Source organism: Megascapheus bottae, chromosome 6, assembly GCF_031878675.1.
Source record: "Megascapheus bottae isolate mThoBot1 chromosome 6, mThoBot2.hap1, whole genome shotgun sequence".
NCBI classification, from domain to species: Eukaryota; Metazoa; Chordata; class Mammalia; order Rodentia; family Geomyidae; genus Megascapheus; species Megascapheus bottae.
The window spans coordinates 10,442,350-10,465,677 of record NC_143514.1 but is presented as its reverse complement, the minus strand read 5'-3'; the positions used below and the strand labels follow the sequence as shown (position 1 = coordinate 10,465,677).

Here is a 23,328-nt window from a genome sequence, read left to right as displayed (position 1 = left end):
ACATCCACACTAAAAGATCTACATCCTTTGATCCTTGAGAACCTAGAATAATTTTATGTTCAATTTAGACTTATAGAAGACAAGGAGAACATTTTCATAGTCCATTGGAATCACAATGACCACTCACTTATTCATGTGTCCTCAACAAATATATCTGTACAGTTGACTCAATTCCTTTTACAACATTAATTTTATTAACAAATCATTATTTTATTCCAGGTTAGTTTGATTTATTTTTTTCATAGGAAATGTAAAATGTAGGAACATAATTAATTACTCCACTGCTACAGATTCTTTCCTTGTTTTGGCATAAATTATTGCACTGTTTATAATTCAGTGAATGCCACATTAATTAAAATGGGTCTGGTGTATCAGCGCAGAGCAGGAGCTCTGGAACCAGGCTATGCAGCTGGACACCTGGCTCCTTTCTTTCCAAAATTTATCCTCCTTGAGCTCCTTGGTTTTTTTTTTAAAATAATTTATGGTTCTTATCAGTTGAGTGGGATGATTTAAATAAATCACTCACATATGTAAAAGGACTTATGTAAAACCCTAGCAATATTATCTCGTATTTTTCAGAAGTGATTATATAACATATCAGAGTTGTAAAAATAAAATGGTTATATTATACCCTTAGGACACAGGGAATCTTTTCCTTCCCTCCCTCCTTCCCTCCCTCCCTTCCTTTCCCTTTCTCTCTTTTCTTCCTTTCTTTCTTTCTTTTAAATGTTATTGTTAGATATTGTTACATCAGAGAGAATTGATTAAGTATGCACTTTACTGCTAGATAATTTTGTTGTTGCTGTTGACATTAGGACTTGAACTCAGAAGCTAGATGCTACCACTTAGCATTTCCATTCAAGTCTGGGACTGTAGTAGAGTGCCAGACTATTTGATCCATAGCTCCATTTTGGGGTGTGTGTGTGTGTGTGTGTGTGCGTGTGTGTGTGTGTGTGTGTGTGTGTGTGTGTGTGTGTGTGTGTGTGCGTTTAGGTCTTTTACTGTCCAGGCTGGCTTCAAATTGTGATACTCAAATCTCTCCTCCTGAGTAATTAGGATTATAGGTATGAGCTACCAACAAGCACTCAGCTTGGGAGACCTTTGGGAGACCATGGCAAAACCTTTAGAGGAAGGGTGTTACTCAAGATTAATGTGGTAAGAAAGAGATGAGATAAAATTGAGAAACTGGGCAGTTCAATTTATACCAAGCTAGACATTTTATGATGCATTAATTTGCTTTGGAGTTTTCTCTGTCTACCAACATCCTGTCAAAGATCTCAGTCGCCTTATAGTTCACTTTCCTGAATTCACAGGCTTGTTTGCTTACTACCTCTCACTATTTGCTGTTGCAGGCCCAGAGCTAGGTGCTGGGGATGAAGCTGTGAATAGGCAAATACAGACATTGTGTATTGAAAGGCACTGTTTAACAGGGTGAGACTCACAATCACAGTGATGGGGCCAGGAGAAGTTTGGAGTCCTAGGAAAATCCAGAGCAAAGTATAGAAATCTGGGAATGCTTCCTTGAGGAAGTGGCTTGTAAGTTAAAGTCCGAGGGATGCAGAGGAGTTTCTTGGTGCAATGAGGGAGGCAGAGGAAGATTATGCAATTTGCTTAACACCACACTTTTAGATTAAGTAGTCATTTTATAGCCTTTATTAAAGAAGCTGTAAGAGGAAAAAGCTATGTCTTTATAAAGTTATCAGCCTATATATTTCATGTATCTTTTCATCTCCATAAAAGAAATTAGGACTTTTTCCATTTCTATTTATAAAATAGACCATTTTTGTCCTGGTACTGAGCATTTACCTATCTATACACAGCTATGTGGCAAGCCATGTTCAGTTGCCTGACACCTGGTATTCAGAGTGCAGTATAGGGGGCTCTTTACCCCTCAAGCATGTGTACACTAATGGGATAAACAGGAATGCTAGCACACGTATTGTCACACATGTGACAATTTGAGGTGACACTGAGTTCAAGTTGTAGAGGTGAGTAGAAATCTCTCTGTAAAAACAAAAATCTGTGCAAAGCATGAGCTGACAAAATGGCCTCAGGTGCCTGTGCCCATACAATGGAAGGAATCTGGTTACCTAGGGAAGATATAACAGTTACATAAAGATGGAAAGTGGGCAGGGATAAGAAGACAGGAAATGGAACAATAGATCACAGAGAAGTCAATGGATTTTCTGCTAAAATGAATTTGTTTTTTTCATATATTTTTATTGTAATTAATAGAAAGGTTACATAATATTTGCCAGATAGATGGTGCATTAATTCACATACATTGATACCCTTCCACATGTCTTGGTCCCCATTTCCCTCCTCCCACCCCCACCCCTCATCATGTTTTCCCCCTTCCCTATCCAATTTCAAATAACCAAATACAAATATATCCGATATATCAGGTAAAAAACTGATATACGGTAACAATATGAGATAAACAAGGGACAGCAAAAGAGATGAGAGATAACATAGTACTTTAAGGACAACAATCATTCATTATATGGCTTATGTTTCTATATCCTAGAGATCCTTTCATATAGAGTCATACGATATGGCATTTTGTATCAAGGTTTTGCTCTATTGCAAAACTCTGCTAGAAGACCCTAATGTTTCTACTAATTATGGCGAATGAGGGAAACCATTGAGCCTCAGTTCCTTTGAGTCTGGCTTACTTCACTTAATATGATTTTTTCTAAGTCTTTCCATTTCCTAACAAATGGGGCAATGTCATTCTTTCTGATAGCAGCATAGAATTCCATTGTGTACAAATACCACAACTTGTTGATCCATTCATCAACTGAGTGACATCTAGATTGGTTCTATATCTTTGATATGGTAAATAGTGCTGCAATGCACATTGTTGTGCTGGTGGATTTAGTATGCCCTCCTTTCTGTATAATTGGGTAAATGCCAAGTAGAGGAATTGTTGGGTCATAGGGGAGTTCTATGTTCAGACTTTTGAGGAACTGCCATACTGCTTTCCATAGTGGTTGAACAAGTTTGCACTCCCACCAACAGTGTAGTAGTAATCCCTCCTGGCCACATCCCCTCCAGCATCTGTTCTTATTAGTTTTCTTGATCCTGGCCATTCTAACTGGAATGAGGTAGGATCTTAGAGTTGTTTTGATTTGCATTTGTTTTATGACCAGAGATTTTGAGCATTTCTTCATGTGTCTATAGGCTATTTTTGTTTCTTCTTAAGAGAAGACTCTCTTTAAGTGTTTGGCCCATCTTTTAATAGGATGGTTGTTACTTTGGAGATTAGTTTTGGAGTAATTCAATATTTTGAGCTGTTGATATATTTTAGATATGAGGCCTTCGTCCATTGTATGTTTGGTGAAGATGTTCTCCCACTCTGTAGGCTTCCTAATTAGTTTACTAGCTATGTCCTTTGCCATACAAAAGCTCTGCAGTTTAATGCAGTCCCACTTATCCAGCCTTTCTCTGATTTGTTGTGATTCTTGGTCCTTATTAAGAAAGTTTCGACCTGTACCAAGGAGGCCTAGTGTATCTCCTATTCCTTCTTCTAAAGTTTTCAGAGTGTCAGCTTTAACCTCCAGGTCTAGTGCAGGATGAGAAAGAAGGATCCAACTTTAGTTTTCTGCAGGTGCTTAACCAGTTCTGCCAGCACCACTTGTTGAAGAGGCTATCTTTCTTCCATTCTATTTTTTTGGATCCCTTGTCAAAGATTAGGTGGCCATAGGTCTGTGGTTTAATATCTGTGCCTTCAGTTCTATTCCACTGGTCTTCAGGCCTGTTCTTGTGCCAGTACCAAGCTGTTTTGAGAATTATAGCTCTGTAATAGAGTCTGAAGTTTGGTATTGAAATTCCTCCAGCGCTGTTCTTTCTGCTAAGAAGTGTTTTTACTATACGGGGTCTTTTATTATTCCATATGAAATCTTGGATTGCCTCTTCTATTTCTTTAAAGAATGACATTGGGATATTGATGGGTATTGCATTGAATTTGTAGATAGCCCTTGGCAAGATTGTCATTTTCATGATATTGATTCTTCCAATCCAGGAGCATGGGAGGTTTTTCCATTTTCTCAATTCTGATTTAATTTCCTTTTTCAGGGTTTTAAAGTTTTCGTCAAAAAGGTCCTTTACATTCTTAGTTAAGGTAATTCCTAGGTACTTTATTTTCTTTGAGGCTATTGCAAAAGGAGTTGCTTTCCTCATTGTTGCCTCATTCCTCTCACTGTTGGCATAGAGGAAGGCAGTTGATTTTTGAAGGTTAATTTTATACCCTGCTACCCTTCCATCAGCTCAAGGAGCTTGGGAGTAGAGTCTATAGGATTCTTTAAATACAGGATCATGTCATCAACAAAGAGGGAAAGTTTTACTTCCTCTTTCCCTATTTGGATCCCCTTTATGCTTGCTTCTTGCCTTATTGCACTGGCTAGGAATTCTAATACTATGTTAATGAGGAATGGAGAGAGTGGACATCCTTGTGTTGTTCCTGATTTTAGAGGGAATGGCTTTCCCTTTTCGCCATTAAGTATAATACTAGCTGTGGCTTTGTCATACACAGCCTTTATTATACTGAGGAATGTTCCATGCATTCCTAGTTTCTCCAGAGCTTTTAACATAAAGGGGTGTTGGATCTTGTCAAATGCCTTTTCCGCATCTATTGACACAATCATGTGATTTTTGTCCCTGCTCCTGTTGATGTATTGAATTATATTAATTGATTTGCGTATGTTGAACCAGCTTTGCCTCCCTGTGATGAATCCTGTTTGATCACAGTGTCTAATTTTTTTGATGAGTTGTTGTAGACGGTTGGCCAGGATTTTGTTGAGAAGTTTTGCATCGATGTTCATCAAAGATATAGGTCTATAATTCTCTTTCTTTGATGAATCTCTGTCTGGTTTGGGGATGAGGGTTATACTGGCTTCATAGGATGAGTTTGGTAAAGAACCTTCATTTTCAATTTCATTGAAGAGCTTGAGGAGTATTGGTGTGAGCTCTTCTTTGAAGACCTAATAGAATTCAGTTGTGAATCCATCTGGCCCTGGGCTTTTCTTAGGTGGAAGGTCTCTTATTGCCATTTCTATTTCAGTGCTTGAAATAGGCCTGTTTAGTTGGATTAGTTCTTCTTGGTTCAGTATGGGTATGTTAATATTGGCTAGGAATTCATCCATTTCGTCTAGAATCTCAAATATGTTGGCGTAAAGGTTTGAGAAGTATTCCCTCATGATGCTCTAGATCTTGGTAATTTCTGTCATGATATTACCATTTTCGTCTGTGATTTTGTTTATTTCGGTATGCTCCCATCTTTTTTTGATAAGATTTGCTAAGGGTTTGTCAATTTTGTTAATTCTTTCAGAGAACCAACTCCTTCTTTTGTTGATTCTTTCTATAGTTTTTTTGGATTCCAATTCATTTAATTCTGCTTTGATTTTAATAATTTGCTTCCTTCTAGTGGGATTAGGATTAGTTTGTTGCTCTTTTTCCAGGAGCTTAAGGTGACACATTAAATTGTTTGTTTGTGATTTTTTCCAATTTGTTATTGTAGGCACTCAGAGCTATAAATTTTCCTCTGAGTACTGCCTGTGCCATGTCCCACAGGAGCTGACATTTTGTGTGCTCCTTTTTGTTGAATGTCATAAATTGTTGGATTTCTGTTCTGTTGCAGCTTTTCCCTGGAATGGAATGTTTTCATTGTTCCCTCAGTTATGAATGAGAGCTTAGCTGGGTTCAGTATTCTTGGTTCGTAGTTATTTTATTTCAGGGCATGGTATATATCGTTGCAATCTCTTCTTGCTTGCATGGTCTCTGCTGAGAAATCTGGGGTTATTCTGATTGGTTTGCCTTTATAGGTGATTGTTCTCTTTCCCTGGCTGCTTTTAGGATCCTATCTTTGGCCTCTATCGATCCAGTTCAGATTATAATGTGGCGGTGGCATGTCCTTTTCTGGTCAGGTCTGTTTGGGGTCTAAAAGCTTCTTGTATCTGGACGGGCGTGCCGTTCTGGATATTTGGGAAGTTCTCTGAGATGATTCCCTGAAGTATATTTCCAATACCATAGACCTCTTTCTCCAGACCCTCCTCAATAGCAATTAGCCTTAAATTAGGCTTCCTAATTGTGTCTTGGACCTCCTGTAGCATTTTCTCATATATCATAGATTTGAATTGACTCATTTTCTGTTCTTTCTCTATAGCAACTAAATTATCTTCAACCCCAGAAATTCTCTCTTCTGCATTGTCTTACCTGCTATCAAAGCTATCTACTTTATTCTTCATCTCCCTTGCTTCTAATTGCTCATTTTTGATGCCTTGCATCTCTTGTTTTAGATCATGTATGGATTTCTTTAGCTCCTTGCTTTGATTTGAGTGGCTAGCTCAGCAGCTTTATTCTCTTTGGACATTTATTGGAGTTCAGTCACCTTTTTGTTTGTGGATTCTATGAATTCATCCATTTTTCTTTGAAAAACCTTTATTATGGCCTCCTTTATGGCTTCCCCTTTTTCACATATCACCTTGTTTATGGTTTCCTCTTGTTTAGCTATGTCTTCCTCCCTTATCTCTTTCTTCATGTTTTCACATTTTTCATGAATGATTTTTATCAATTGCATTTGTATAGCACTTGGAAGTCTCTCCTCTAAATTTGCCACTGACTGCTCAATTGCCTGTTTATGTTGGGTGGGAGATGCTATTCCAGTTTCCTAACCTGTCCCCCAACCACAAAAAAAACTTAAGAGTACCCTTTTTTATCTTTTTACCCCATTTTACTTACATTTTTAGGTGTTTTATTTTTCTCTTTGCCATTTACCCTACCCCTTTTCTTCTAATGTTATGATTCATTCCTTTTTTTTCTTTTTTTCTTTTTTTCTCCTCTCTTTTCCCCCAATCCTGCTGTCACTGTGGTCGTTCCTAGAAACATAGTGACAACTCTGGGTACAGTCTGAATAAAAACAATATCCATATTGATACAGTTACCTGCTTTTTAAACTCTGGGTTCTCAACCCTAGTATCTCTTGGGTAAGAACTCAGAACATGAGGAATCTACCCCATCTTTTTTCTTTTTTTTTTGTTTATGTTTTTGTTTTGTGTGTGTGTGTGTTCTGTTTTCTTTTTTTGTTGCTGTTTTGTTTCCTTTTTTCTTTTTTTCTTTCTTAAATTGGTATCAGTGAAATCTATATCAACCTCTCTCTTTTCTGTATATTTTCTTCTTATTACTCTTCTTATTTTGATAAGTTTTATAAAAGTTCATCTAAACTTTCTACACAAATACTCTACCTGTCTATCACCTTAGGTCAGTTATCCTTACATGATACCCTTTCTTCATTACTATAATATTGTTACACTCCTGTATTATTCTTTTCCTTCCTCCCTTGTCATCTTTCATATTATTTTTCTCTTTGGTCCTCTGTTCATCCTTCACCTCTTATATTGCATGGATCTACATTTGATGGTTGTTGAACAATGCTGTATATCTATTTGTTCAATTATAGTCTAGGTCCAGAGGGACTTAAATACAATAAAGATTGGATTGAGGGTCTTATTGTATTAGTCATAAATTGGTCATCTGTATTTGTATTAGATTTGTATCTAAGTGTACAAAAAGAAAGAGAGAGTGTTATTACCAATCTAAAAGAGCTAATATCTATTGTCAGCCAACTAAAAAGGTCTAGGTTGGTTATATCTGAAAAATTATATTCTTGTTTAATATTAATCTTGCTCCCATCTTCAAATGGGCAGAAGAAGAAACTCAAGAAAAATGTTAAATAAATTTCTTTTAAATTATCATGGAGTTTAAGTAGGGGAGAGACGTTTGTTCGCTTAATGATTTCTTTTTGATGGTGGGTTTGCTATGTGGTGCAGGCTGTTGTTGAGCTCAGGGTCCTCCCACCACATTCTCTCTCATGTGCTAAGATTACAGATAGGTGACCCAGCAATAAGGACATTTATCTTTATTGGGACAATTCCACCAGGTCTTTAGAAACTCCCCTTCTCTTCTTGTATTTTGAACTATTGTTAATATGCTTCCACTAGTTGGAATTTACAAACGAAACAACTGGCTAATGGATAGAGTTGATATTAGCAGACAAATTTATTTATAATACTGAGTGCACAAATGACATAATTACTCAATCATAGGGTCTAATTCTACAAGGCAGGGCCTCTATGTGATACAACTCAATAAGATTTTTCCATCGAAGGGAAGAAAGAGAACTTGTGTTCAGTTGTAAGCTGCCAAACAGCAAGCTTGCCAAGGCATTTCTATTGTACATGCCTAATTTTTTCAATCCATTAATTACAATCACTAATTTCAGCTTCAGAGAAAAAAATGAGAAAGGTACAGAGAGGCAACATAAATGTTATGCAAGTAGTTATTTTTCCACAAAGAAGAAAATATCAAGAGTGTAAAAAACACACATCACTCTACCATGACTGACATGTTAAGAAGAGATGGTGGGGCTAGCAATGTGGCTTAGTGGTAGAGTCCATCCTAGCATACACAAAGCCCTGGGTTCGAATCCTTGATACCATATACACAGAAAAATCTAGAAGTGGTGCTGTGACATAAGTGGTAGAATGACAGCCTTGAGAAAGCTCAAGGACAGTTCCCAGACTCTTAGTTCAAGTTCTAGAACCAGCAAAACAAACAAAAGCAAAAACAAAAAAGAAGAGATGGTCTGGCATTAAGGTGGTCTGTCAACCGAGACAACCAAATTCCTCACTACTACTTCTATAGCAAAAGCTGTAAATGGTGCTGTCCAAGGACAGTGCTCAGTCCTTGAGCTTAAGCCCCCATACTGGCAAAAAAAAATAGCCAAAAGAATTTTATCAAACGATGCAGTGAATAAGATGGTCAAGATGAGGAGAAAACAAAGACATCAGAATCAGGGTATATTGCCTAAGGAGAATAGTGAGAACTTGGTCATTTGTTTGATAAGGAGGTTGGAGATTGGATGTCTAACATAGTAAAATGCTTATAATTCTGACAGAATTCCAAAGCAAAACAGCTAGATACATCTGAGCAAACTGATGATAGATAACTTTGGATTTACCAAGGCCTTCAATAATTGAAAACAGACACTGGGAGAGGGAAATGGGAACAAAAACATGAGATGGGGCATTAATGTGTGTGAAGTAATGCGCCTTCTATCTCGCGAATATAGCTGTATCCCTTCTATTAATTACAATAAAATATGAAAAAAGAAAAAAAAGCATAAAAAAAACAGGCACTGAAGAACTTAAAGTGCAGCTGAAGTTGTAAAGTGACAACTGTGAACAAATATACCAAATATTTCTAGGTGCTGGTGACTCATACCTATAATCCTAGCCACTCAGGAGGCCTTGATCTGAACATTGCTGTTTGAACCCAGCCCAGGCAGAGAAGTCAGTGAGACTCTTACCTCTAACTTCCCAGAAAAGGCTGAAAGTGGTACTGTGGCTCAAGTGGTAGAGTGCTACCCTTGAGCACAAACAAGTACAGCGCCAGAGTCCAGGCCCAGAGTTCAAGCCAGAGAAATGACATGAAAAAAAAGTTTAAAGAAAAGAAAGAGGCATTGCTTGTCAGCCCTTGCAGTAGTATCATAACCTATTGTCAAGAACATGGACTATTAATTAACTGAAATGAATGTTATTATAACTTACCAAAGTATGATTATTTTAAAGTCAATAAGGCATTTATTATAGGATTTTAGAAGTTTATCACCTAACATTTTTCTTCGTGGGTCATGGGGCTTGAACTCAGCCTAGGTGCTTTTCTTGAGCTCTTCATCTCAAGGCTACTGCCCTACCCTTGAGCCAAGCCCCACTTCTCATTTCTAGGGGTTAGTTGGAGATAAGAGTTTCACATCCTTTTGTGACCAGGCTGGCTTTGAACCTTGATCCTAGAGATCTCAGCCTCCTGAGTAGTTAGCTCAATGAATTTTTTTTGGTCGGTTGTGGGGCTTGAACTCTGGGCCTGGGTAGTGTCCCTGAGCTCTTTAGCTCAAGGATACCACCCTATCACTTGAGTCACAGTGCCACTTCCAAGTAGCTAAGATTACAGGCGTGAGCCACCGCGCCCAGCTTTTCCTTTTTCATTTCTTTTCTTCTTCTTCCTCTTTTTTTAAAATAATATACATGTGTAATAGAGCAAATTTCCTTGTGGTCTTTCTATACATATACACATATTATACTTTCAACAAATCCACCATATTCCCATCTGTTTTTTTTCTTATGGCAAATATTTTGAGAGAGTGTTATGGACAGCTTCATTTCATGGTGTCATATTTTTACCTTTACTAATGCGTATGCTTCCTCACAGTGCCATTTCATGTTAAAACTCTAACATTTGCATGTTTTGGGATGTGAAAAATAAAACTCCGTTTTAAGATATCTATTCGAAACGGGCGCAGTGGTTCTTGCCTCTAATGCTAGCTACTCAGGAGACTAAGATCTGAGGATCTCGGTTCAAAGTCAGCCCAGGCACTAAAGTCCATTGGACTCTTATCTCCAATTAGCCACTAGAAAACTGGAAGTGGTGCTGTGGTTCTAGGGGTAGAGTAGTAGCATTGAGTTGAAGAGCTCAGGAACAATGCCCAGGCCCAGAGTTCAAGCCCCACAACCGCCCAGAATTCAAGCCCCACAACCAACCAAGGAAAAAAACAAGAGAAAAACAAAAGATATATGTTCTATAGTTAACTGATACTTTAACAAAATGAATATCAAGAGACTAGGAGACTGAGATAAGTTTGAATGGGGGGGAGGAACTAGGGAGAGAGAGGTCTATGAATGAAAAGGGAAAGAGGGAGAAATTCAACTGAACTACTAAATGTACATAAATGATAAAGGAAGCAGAAAATGCTAAATGAGTCTGGGGGAAGGGGAGGTATTGGAGTAGAGAAGAATGGCAGAAGAGGTGTCTGATCAAAAATATTAGACATACATATATTATGAATGTTAAATTATGACACTCTTTTCTAACCTTTTGAGATTTAGAAGAAAAAAACCTTTAATAAATAATATGATCTGTGCCAAGCTTTTCTTTGCTTTTTCTTTTTTTTTGCCTTTATCTTTTGTTTCTTTATGCTGTTACTATGGTGTGGACTCAAGGTCTGGGCAATGTTTGTTAGCTTTTTCACTCAAGGCTACTGCTCTGTCACTTGAACAACAATTTCATCTAGCTAGTTTGGTGGTTAAGTGGAGATAAGCGTTTAATAGACTTTCCTCACCCAGGCTGGTTTAAAATTATGATCCTCAGATCTTAGCCTTCTTGTAATTATAATTTTAATCATGAGGCATTAGTTTGTGGTCACTTTGCTTTTAATTATATTTTGGGTAATTAATATTCTCAATAGCTTCAAAGTACATATTTTCTTAATTTATCAAAGAAAAACTCCCTTTTTTTCTGTCTGAAGGATTTCTTGTATTTCTATGACAAAATTTTCTGCAGAGAGAAAAAATGATGGGATCTTATGCAAGTACTAGTGTTTTTTTTTAGAATAACTATCCAACATAATGAAATTCTTGTAAAGTTTTTCTTTGGAATTACTTTAAAGGATAGAAATGATGAGGAGGGAGGTCAAACTGATAACAGTGTTGAAAGTGATTTAGAATCAACATCACATCACTTACAACTGCCTTAGACATCCATTTGAAGCACAACATGATATTTCTGTAATTATTTTACTTCCCTTTAATAACTGCATAGGAATAGGTTTGTTTCCCCAGTGAATAGCTCTGTTCAGAGTATTTCCTTATCTTTATTTTCCAGGCTTCACTAGTGGTTGATATCGTATGCATTCTTACAGGGAGACAGTGGATAAATCAAATCAAAGTAGTTTTTCCATCAAATCAAAGATTACATACCAGAAGTAGAGCAGGGGCATGTAACAAGTTTTGTTGGGAGAAAATGGAGAAAAAGAAATTCACATAATTGTTTCAGAGAACAGAAATGATAAAATGTACCAAGAATACTTACCATATTGTGAATGCAGTACATGCCCTGAGGTTTATTGACAGTGAATATTAGGTTTGTCTTTAAGTACTATTTATTTTAGTATAATACTTGTTATGTTCATACAATAATACAATGCTATTATATTACAAAAGTAATGATTATTTTATTATTTTTCTCTTCTGAAGTGTGAGACAGAACTCAATTTCTGTGACATGAATTCAAGGCAGTCCTGCGAAGTGATGTTTGATATTATATATTGTTTTCAACAATATACATTTGGTATTTTGTTTTTTTAGGTACTTTGCATGGGTATTCTTCCTTTGGGGACAATATAAAAAAGACAGAATACTTACCTGAAATGAAAATCACTTTCAGTTAAATTAGTCATTGACGTGAATACATGTCATTGTTTCATTGTGAAATTACATTGTATAGAATTTATTATTTGCCTTTATTATGGATGCTACCCAAATTTGAAAGTAAAATCCTTGCATTGCTTAGGAAGAAACCAATATTGACTTTAATAACAGTTCAGAGCCACGGCTCAAACTCTATAATGCCATTCTTTTCATACCATCTTTTTCTTAATGATAGCTATGGTATCCTGTAATTTAAAATTCCTTTTCAAGGGTTTCCAGAGAAATTGTATTTATATAATCATGTTCCCAAAACATGCTTGAAGGAGAATCAAGCATATTGTTCTGGATAGTATATGTTGTGTAAATTGCTACATGTTCCAAGCTTTGTAAATTTAGTGTACACACACACACACACACACACACACACACACACACACACACACACACACATGTAGGTAGGGAGATAGATAGATAGATAGATGATAGACAAAATGTTTCAAATTTAATTTGTAACCTTTCTAATATTCCTTATGTGTATGGAATCCAGCGCCCTATTCTTTTATTCACTATTAAGTATTCAAAAGCCTGCTTTTCTAAGCTAAATGTATGTGATTAAATTTGTTTCCTTGTACAGGAGCTTGTAGTCTCATTTGCGGGGGGTAAGGGGAAAGTGAGGGAGTCTGATTCATGTTAGGTATTAAATGCCAAAAGGGAAAACAAAAGTTGGTGGCATGGACAGAGAAGTGACTTTCTACTGCAAAGATAAGGTTTTGTTACTGTTGTTTTTCAGAAGCAGTGGACATTGTCACAGATTCAGGACTGGGTAGGGATTGAGAAGAGAAAGGATCTGCCTCTACAGGGAAGAGGTTGCACAAATCCTGAGGCAGAATTACTTTTCCTCACAGTATATCTTATGACGTAGCCTTATGACGTGTTTGCTGGCACATAGGGTTGTCTATGAGAAAAAAATGAGTGATGCAAACCCTGATGTGTCTAATGATGGGAAATTTCTGGACTTTATTTCAGAAGTGTTAGTGAATTCCAGAAATCTATAAGGACAGGCAAGTTAAAAGTGGTTCTTCATATACGTGGAGATGGAGTAATTAAGTAGTACATTTTTGTCTTCCTTTGACTTCCTATTCTGCCCTTAATTTTTTTATCTTATACATTCTAAATTATATTAGCAAAATACAATTGAGGGTTATTTATAGTTCAATCCATAGCACCCAGCATAGTCTCTACCTTGATATATGTTTGCTGAATGAATGAGTGAATAATTATATGACAAGATGGATTCAAGTTTGGATGAAAAGAATGCCAATAACTGCTTCCTTTAAGATATCCCTACAAAAATCCACAGAAAGGTCAGACATATTTCACAGTAATGTTTATGTGTGACATGAAGGCTGGCCAGGCATAGAAGAATTGGCTGGGGTTCTGCCAAGTTCTCAGGCTTTACTGCCTATCCTCCTTTTCTCCATCCATGAAAGCATCCCTGGATTCTCCAACAGCTCTAACCATGCCGCAATCTCCAAATCCTAGCATGTATTTCCACTGCGTGCTCACCTTGTCCTTCCTGGCTCAGCCCTGGTGTCATATTCCTCAAAGATGCTCTCACAGGCTCTCTCCTGCCTATGGTCAGAAACACCTGTTCCAATTCTTCAGCCTCATCAGTCTTTTCCATCATGTGGTTTACTTTTGTCTTTAAAAAAAAATCTGGGCCGGGAGTTTGGCCTAGTGTCATACTACTTGCCTAGCATGCATGATGACCCGAGTTTGATTCCTTGGTACCATACACATAGAAAAAAGCCAGAAATGGTGCTGTGGTTCAAGTGGTAAAGCTCTAACCTTGAGAAAGCCCAAGGACAGTTGTCAGTCCCTGAGTTCAAGGCTCAGGACTGGCAAAAAAAATTAAAAATTTGTTTTCTACCACAAGTATAGGTCTCTTACTTGCAGTGTGTTTCAATGAATACAGCAAAATTTAACATATAAAGGTAAAAAATGATTTGCCAATTGGAATGAGTACATGAAAATCAAGACAAGCTACTGCCTTAATTTCTCTTATGCAGCTATTATTAACCTCCTACAAAGAACATTCTGGTGTCTCCTTCAGCTTCTCTCTCCTTAACCTGTTTCATTACCCTTTGTTTTCTACTAATCTATGAAGCTCTAGATGAATCAGGTTGTTTACCTACCTTTCTTTGTCCTGTATCTCACACTTCCTAAAATGACCATTTTCCTTGGCCAGGATGGGCTCAGGATTACCTTTATTGCCATACCAATCAGAGGGATCTTTCCTTGGCTACAGTCTGTGCTTGACACTTAAAAAAAGTAAGTGTCTGGCTATCTATATTTCAGCTGATTATGTATTCTTTGTCCTACAACATAGTCCGATCCTCGAGAATGTGTTCACAATCTTAAGGTCTGCTTTTGTATCTGCAAATGTCTGTCCAAATCTCTAATCTGGACTTATATAGCTATAGCCATGAAAATGACAACCTACTGTCTCTCATAACCCTCAAATAGAAAATTGAGATAATCCCTTCTCTGTGAGGTTCCGAAGAGTTAACAAACATTTGATAGCCCAGAACCAGCCTCAGGCTTATGAAATTACTCAATAGCTTGCAATGCTATCATTGCTGATTCTGTTGAGTTAGAATCTTAACTATACCAAAGATAGTTCAGAATGACATAATAAAACCACTAATTCTCCATATAAAGAAGTTACATTTTGAGATGTACATTTTTTTGACTTATTCACTGAACTTGTTAAGACACTTTTATTGTGTGTTTTGAGTTTGTACTGAAGTGTGCCTACTGACGATTGACAAGGGAAAAAAAACCCACGCCATTAGATGAATATCAAAAAAATAACATTAATGAGCTGCTAAAGCTAAAATTACAGGAACTTATGAAATTGGTTAAACATAAAAACCATTAAACTGTTTACTGAAGCTTCACAGATATACTGCAGCTAATGAGCATTTCTGCTATTTAAATAAGCCCAAATTGAACACACATTACATGGATACATAATTAGTCATGGCAGTCAAACACACATAGACTTAAGTTTTAAAGCTCTTTTTAGGAAATCTTTTCCATTTGATTTATTTTGTTAATTAAAAGATTTTTCCAGCATTCACTTGTATTTTAATAATATTATTTTCACAAGTAGCATAATTTACTATCGGCTCTGTATGGGTTTTTACTTATGCATTAAATGAAGTAAATGGGAATTTTATATTAGACATTTTTCTTAACCCTTTTCTGTAATTGTTGAGAGCACTTGATGGCATCATCCCGCCTGTTTATTTCACTGAGAAATAAATACTTCAGTTGCTTTTCTTGTTTTTTTTTTCTTTTCTGTCTCATCATTATCAAGAAGTATTAAGCACCCAAATGTGTATAGAATGATGATGATTATGGTCCAAATCAGATTAAAGGATGATCTATTCCTTCCAGGAGTTTGTACTCTTAAGTAGACAGTATCATTGAATATAAATAAGCAAATCAAAGTGCGGCATTGGGGAATCCAGCAGAGAATTTGAAAACAATCCCCATATATTTACTTCAAGCACACTGACCTCCTTGAGATCTCCTCCAGATAAAATGAAATCAAATCTTTAAGGAGTTCACAGAGTCCTAAATAGATGGAATTATGGCAGAGAAATAAGCAAATCAAGGTGAAGTGCTTGCATGATTTTAATTCTGAATTGATTAGTCAGTTACTTTAGGAATGGGATTGAAACTCCCAGTAGAGTTAAGTAAAACAAAAGGAGTTGCTAAGGGCTGTTACTGATATCTATCCTTTATATTTAGCCCAAGGAAACTGTTTATCCTGAGGATAGTGAGGAAGCAAAGCAGATCCTTAGCTTGCTTGAATTCTCCAAGCAGAACTTAACTGAAAGTTCTCTAAGCATTGCAGTAATGAAACCCAATAGCAAAGCAATCAAAAGAAAGCAATCACATGTCTGTTCTCTGGAGAGCAAGTTTGTCAACTGAGAAATTGTTTAGAGGGAAATATTTGGGATTTTTTTCCCTGTAATGAACGGACTCTCTAGTTGTGGAAATAGACCTACATGGGAATTAGTCCATGAAGACATTAAAATAGATAATAAGAGTGCTGAGTAAATGGATTAGACAACTAAAGGTGAAAAAAATCAGTTTGTCTTATATACCAATCATTGTGTCAGATATGAAGATGCATCTATTGAGAAATAACTACTGAACTCAGAGGAATGGAAAGAAACAAGTCATATTATATCTAGTTTAATAGAAAATGTTTAGAGTTAACAAAAAATAGTGACCTTAAGTCTCTACATGTGTAGTCAAGACCAAAATTGTTTACTACCCTTATAAGCTCTACCTGTTTCATTTTAGTGCCTGTGATGATTTTTTGTTAATTTGTATATTATTATTATTATTAAGTGCTTGTACAAAGAAGTGACAAGTCTATTAGTCAGGTTATGAGTCAATGTTGCCTCTTCTATTTGGTGAAGTTTTAAGGGACTATTATTACTCATCTGTTTTGGCTTTTTTCTTTGTCCCCTAATCCAAGGGCCTTTGTAAGGAAGGCTTTTGAATGGAAAATAACCAAATTCATATACTGTTTCTAATACCTCTTGGTGGTATTAAAGATGTATGTGCATTCAAGAGTTCTCTAAGGGATAATACATGAATATATCTAGCATTAGGACTGCCCATAATGAAGGATTTATGAGTATGGATTATTTCCTTAATATTACTGAAGAATAACATGAGCAGAATATCAGAGCAGCTGACAGAGAATGTCATTGGATGGAGTCACAGGTTTATAGAGTGCAGCAGATACTGAGATCATTGGAAACAAAGATTCAAAGACTATGCCAGGAATTTTATGCTTTCGACTATTTGATAAAGACAAAATAAAAGGAAGTAGCCATGAAGTTAAAAAAATAATAAAGCCTGGTGAGAGATAGAAAACAAGAAGGTATGATATGATTGAAGCCAAACCCAAAGAATTTGATGAGGAATTTGTGGTATCTGATGCCTGACCAGAGAACCAGTGAGACACCACCACCCTCACATGAGGGTGAGGCCGGAGCACCCTTGCTCAGATCCTTGGTGAAAATTTGTTCTTTGAGTGTTCCCATTAGCTCATAGTCTAACTGCCATGAAGGAAGAGTCCCTTGAAATGAATGGTTCTGATGAAATAGCACACTATGGAAAACATCAACAGGCAAATGTAGTTTTCATGTAGTTTAGAGTTAGTAGATATTTTCTCTATATGTACCAACTTATAGGAACTATCTAACTTAGAAGAGATAATACAGAGGAGAGAGAGTATGAGCCATGAGCCAGCAAGAAATACTCCCAGGTAGGAGGAGAGGATACTAGTGTCCATACAGAAACACAGACTCCTAGCAAGAGGACAAGTTGAGGAGAGGAAAAGTTATTCAGTCTAGTTAGGATTTAAAGAGACACAGAATTTTGAAGAGTGGGTATAGTAAATGAAAGAAGCAAAAGATCTCTCAATAATAATCTTATCCTTAGAATGGAGGAAAGAGCAAGGGAGGTATATGAATGGGTTTGGGTGTGAAGATGTGGATGGAACCCTAGAACATCTTGGTTATGATTGAAGTGAGAAGTTTAGGTCTGATCTGCACCATATAGGCCAGGTGGTAGATGGCAGGGTCTGGCATCTTGTCTTCAGGGCAAGGAAGGTTAAACCACTGCCTCCCAGATGAGGGCGTGGCTGGATTCCTAGAGAGAAGGGTGGGCACTTGGCCAATAAGTTGCTGAACCTATCATTCCTGGCCAGGGACTGGGAATTTCCTGTGACTTTGCCCCTGACCTGATTCTCTTCGGGCCTGGACTGATGTAGGTGCCATTACACCATGCCGCATGTTTCTGTGTTTGTGTCCTATGCACTGTCTCCTGGCTGTTCCCTGCTCACCATTAACTCAGCTCTCCATTAGAGCTTAATGGGCCTGTTGGTATCTTTTTGGTCTTCTTCTTACATCTCTGGTCTGTTTCCTAACTGTGTTGAATGTATTTTCTAGCTGATTGTCTTTGAGAAAGAATCTACCATGCAGTCACTGGTACGCTACATATGCCAAGATTCAACTTCTCAAACTGTGGCTTTTCTGTATTCTCATCTTTTACCATGGTCTCTAGTATGTTAGCCAGAGGGGCCTGAATAAGAGGAAGAACACAAGCATTTGGGGTTGTTCTCTTTGAGATGAAGCTCAGTGTTCCACAAGAACTGTAAGTTCTGATGGAAAATGAGCATTAGACTGACTGAGGGAAGAAGACGTGGGAGGAGGTAGAGTCAAGTAGGACCGTGAATAGCATTCTGCAAGGTGAGAAAAAAAGGAGACCCAAGAGAATATGAATTAGATTCAATTATTGTGTGCCACCGAGGGATAAAGGATAGGAGGATGGAAGACACAGAATTCAGTGACCATAGACACATCATCCTTTCATTAGAGGAACAGACTGGAAAGTATATATGGGTGAGAAAACCAAGCAGTCAGTGTAAATGTTTCTGACAAATTAGGTAAAGACAGATACAAGACTGACTGTGAGAGTAGGAAATCATGGCAAAACTAATTTTGTTCAAAGTAGGAGAGGAAAGAAGGAAATGGGAAAAGAAAATAGATTGAAGGGAATAAGAGGAAGTGGAGACACAAGTTTATCTTTTCAATGATCAAAGAGGATAAATCTTTATGATGACTCCAATTGGTTTGAGGACAGTACATGATTATTATAATACTTAGAAGTGGGTAGGAGGTTGGGAAGAAGAAAACATACCATGCAAATGATATTTTTTGCCAGTCCTTGAGCTCAGGGACTGAGCATTGTCCTTGGGCTTTCTCAAGGCTAGCACTCTACCACTGAGTCACAGTATCACTTTTGCCTTTTTCTATGTATGTGGTACTGAGGAATCTCGAATCTGGGTCTTTGTGCATGCTAGGCCAGCACTCTACCAGTAGGCCAAACTCCTGGTCACTCAAGTGATATTCTTAGTTTAAGGTACTCTCTGGTTCTATTCTATCTTTATCCCTGTTTTATTTCATCAGAACTCTGACAGCCTTTCCCTATGATTAAAATTTATTTGTGCTTGCAGAGGCTTTTCTTTCAGCTCTGAATTGCCAGGATTATGGTCGCAGCTTTCATTTTTGTTTCACTGTGCTTTGGTCCTACTAGGTAATAGGTTATATAAAATGAAACAACAAGGGCACCAATGAATTCAAATATGTGTTTGGGATATCATTTCATTATACATGTGGAAGGATTTTTTCCCCCTCCATTGTCTTATAACATATTATGCTCTTGAATAAATGCTAATTATCATTTGCACTCTGATTTCTGTGGCATTGTTTATGGAGAATTAATTTCTATCAATGTACTAAAATATAGCATTATTGATGTCTTTTTATGAATACTGAGAAATAGACTTGTCATATGCTGGTGGGTTTCTCTTCTTCATATCTGACAGCAGAGCTACATCAGTTTAATTGACCTTGGTAATCTACATCTGCTGGTGCTGTGGCCCTGAGGAATGGTTCCTGCAATTTTAAGCTGTGGCTTATTGAAGAACTTGTGTGTCACAATACAATTAAATCTATATAAAAAAATCATCTTGTGCATAACATTAAGTTGACTAAAAGTTCCTATTTCAAAACCATTTCTTGTTATAAAGCTACCTCAGAGTGTCTTTGTTTTTTAAATAAGCTCATTTGAACACAGTAGTAATTAAGGCAGAAAATTAGCATAAATCTTGAATGTTTGGTATGAATTAAGGATGTTTTCGTGCTTTTTAAAGACTGCATAAAATTCCAGGCACCATATCATTTAGCATATTTCTTCCTCATTTGCAGAATAATATGGGCTGTGAATAAGCATGTTGTTGTCATGGAGGGGTGAAGAGAGTTCTTTTTGCAAGTTCCTTTTCTGTTTCACTGTGGAGCCTCTTGTATATAAGCTGCCTCATCCATCAAGATGGGGGCCTCATAGAAACCGGTGATGAAACTATACCTAATCACAATAGAAAATTCCTATCCCCCTGGGTTTATAAACAAGGGAAAAATATAGTCCCTCTATTAATACTCACTTACCTCATCATCAGTGGCAAGGAATTATTTGGTTTGTGAATATAAATATCCATTTTTCACTGACTTAAGCATTCACTTCTTCCATGCCCCATAAAGGCAGCATAGAAAGTATGGCTCTGAGGTCTATTTACATGCCATGTTCCAAGTGAAATGCATCAGCTGCAATGTAACAGGGCTACTAGGAACTGAAAGAGAGAGGATTACAAGATGAGGGGATGAAGGTCATATTAGAAACAGCTATACAAATGAATTTCTCACTATATACATTTCTCACTCTATATACATTATGTGTATAGATTTTAATTCTTTTCTTTCTTTTTTCCATTTTATTTTTTATTATCGAGGTAATGTATAGTGGGGTTACAGTTACATTTACCAGACAGTAGGTGCATTACTTCTCACACACTGATACCCCTCCTTATGTTTTTATCTCCATTTCCCTCCCCTGACTCCCTCCCAATCATCTTGTTTTCCACCCTTTTCTTTCCTATTTAAAATAAACAAATAAACCTATATACAATATACCAGGTAACAAAGTCAGATACAGTAACAATATGAGATTAACCAAAGGGCAACAAAAGAGAAGAGAAATAACATAGTACATTAAGAACAAACATTGTATATTAAGAACAGCACTCAACGCTCTTTTTTCCATATCCTAGAGATCCTTTCATTTAGTCTTAGTTCAAAGTTAGATACTTGGACTTCTACGACATAGCTAAATTATATAAATGATTCCTGTAAGGATGCAAAGTATTGTGCAAGTATTTGCTGTGTTCATACAGGCATATCTATAGTATTTACAAAGATTTGATATATGTACATGGTGTTCAAGTTTTGATAAGCAGCTTTTCTTGAAGTAGCTGCTCAGAACCACTGAAAGCAAACATTTCGGACCTTGGAAGGATTTCTTCTATTCATGCATGTTGCCCAGCTTCTAATTTTCCAATGATTGTTTGCTAGATATGGATAAGTATATATTAAATATTAAAATCAATACAGGTGATATGTGTTTCGTTCAAATTTTGTGTTCACTTTTTCTCTTTTTTCCTTATCTCTGGAACTGAATCAGTAATATCTGTAGTTCAGATTCTGTCCCTACTTTGTTCAACTTAGAGTGAAATCTGTACTTCACAGGCAGATATTCCTGGGAAAATTGAGATCAGTGTATATAAAGGTTTTTATCGCCTACTGAAATGATTTTGAACTATCTCTCAATTAAAAGCCATCTTTATAAATTTGTTATATCAGTTTTAGATATATAAGGCCATATCATAGTGAAGACAATCATTTTATTCCTTGCCCATATATATAAAGCTCATGGCAGGTACCATTCAACTACAATATATTGTAGTCAACATTATTAAGATAGCATTAATTGGTGAGCCACCTTCAATTACATTCTTGCAACTCAAGCAACTGTCAACAGATGGTAGTGATGATCTGTTATGCAATGAGGAACAATGATAAAGGTTTCTTTTCATGTGACCTTTAAAGTCATTAGAGAAATCTCAAAATGCTATTCTGCATTGAAAATAATTACATGAATATTTAATTTTACTCTTGATGAAAGGTGAGATGGCACAAGAAATAAAAATAGCAGAAGATTAAAAATGTGACATAATAAGCTGGGCAAGGTACCTCATGCCAATCATCCTGCTGAAAGAGGCTGAGATCTGAGGATCGCAGTTCAAAGCCAGCCCAGGCACTAAAGTCTGTGAGACTCATCTCCAGTTAACCACTAGAAAACTGGAAGTGGTGCTGTGGCTCAAGGAGTACAGTGATAGTCTTGAGCAGAAGAGTTCAAGTACAATGCCCAGTCTGAGTTCAAGTCCCACGACAAAAGTGACATAATAGCATTTCTCAGCTACTCATTCATTCATTTATTCATTCATTCACTCATCTAACCAACCATAAAGATCACTGGCTCTTAAATTCCAAAAACCTATGAAGTCAGAAATGTCCTGAGTGGCATGATCGCACTTCTGTTTGCATGGAACCTACAGTGCTGGAAGGGTGTGGGGGGAAAATCAGCAGTTGTCCTGTAATAGCTATTTCTGTTTCTTCAAGTAGAAAACTGCAACTAAGTATATGTTGAAGTTCATTATTTTATTGTTGTACAATTTCCTTTGCTTATGAAGAGTCAGTTGTAGGTGTCAGAATAATACTTTTACATTTTTATTATATATTTGATGCATCAATGACTTTGACAAGTATAGCTTGTATGTTGGAATTTTCCAAGCACTTCTCTTATAGTTTATTTTCTCTTTCGAGTTAGAGTACTCTGTGGCTCCTTATGGAATAAAATATGACTCCATAGTCTGCCTGAAATGCTATACTTAAAACACACAATATACTATATAATATGCTATATAATATATTATATTATGTACTGAACAATATACAGAAACCTAGCTTGCTCTTCTGTCGATTACAATCTGCACTTTTTTACATCATTTAATGCATTTTGTTTCATCTGAATGCTTTTGCCTTTTCCAAATCTTATGACTATGGTTCCATGCCACAATTTCCTTTAGATATTTTTATTTTGGAACGTTACCTTCTTAGATATGAACACATGATCAGAAACATTGCTTAACTCTTAATTTTTTACAATTGGGGTATATTTTGAATAGGTTACATCTGTATACTTTAGAAGGGCTAATGCCAATACTTCATTAACTTTTTTATTTTTATGGTTCATTTAGAACAGTTTTTTGAATCTCTAGAACAGTACTAAATGGAGTGAGAATGATTGGACTGGTAGTGTTAATGTGGCCTTGTTTGTCCTCATTTGGTAAATACCCAGGATAATGTTTTGAGAGACCTCCATATTGTATTGCACTGTATTGTATTGTATTGCATTGTTTACCATAGCCAAGACATGAAACCAACCCAGATGCCCCTCAGTAAATAAAATAATTTTACTCTTCTCTTCGAAAGAATGATATCTTACCATTTATAAGGAAAAGGAA

General features: G+C 36.6%; 1 protein-coding gene across 1 annotated transcript in view; it reads left to right on the top strand.

Annotated features, from left to right (window-relative positions):
* Dpyd (dihydropyrimidine dehydrogenase) overlaps positions 1–23,328 on the top strand; it is an 800,444-nt gene that overhangs the window by 334,326 nt on the left and 442,790 nt on the right. The gene's annotated exons all lie outside the window — the stretch shown is intronic.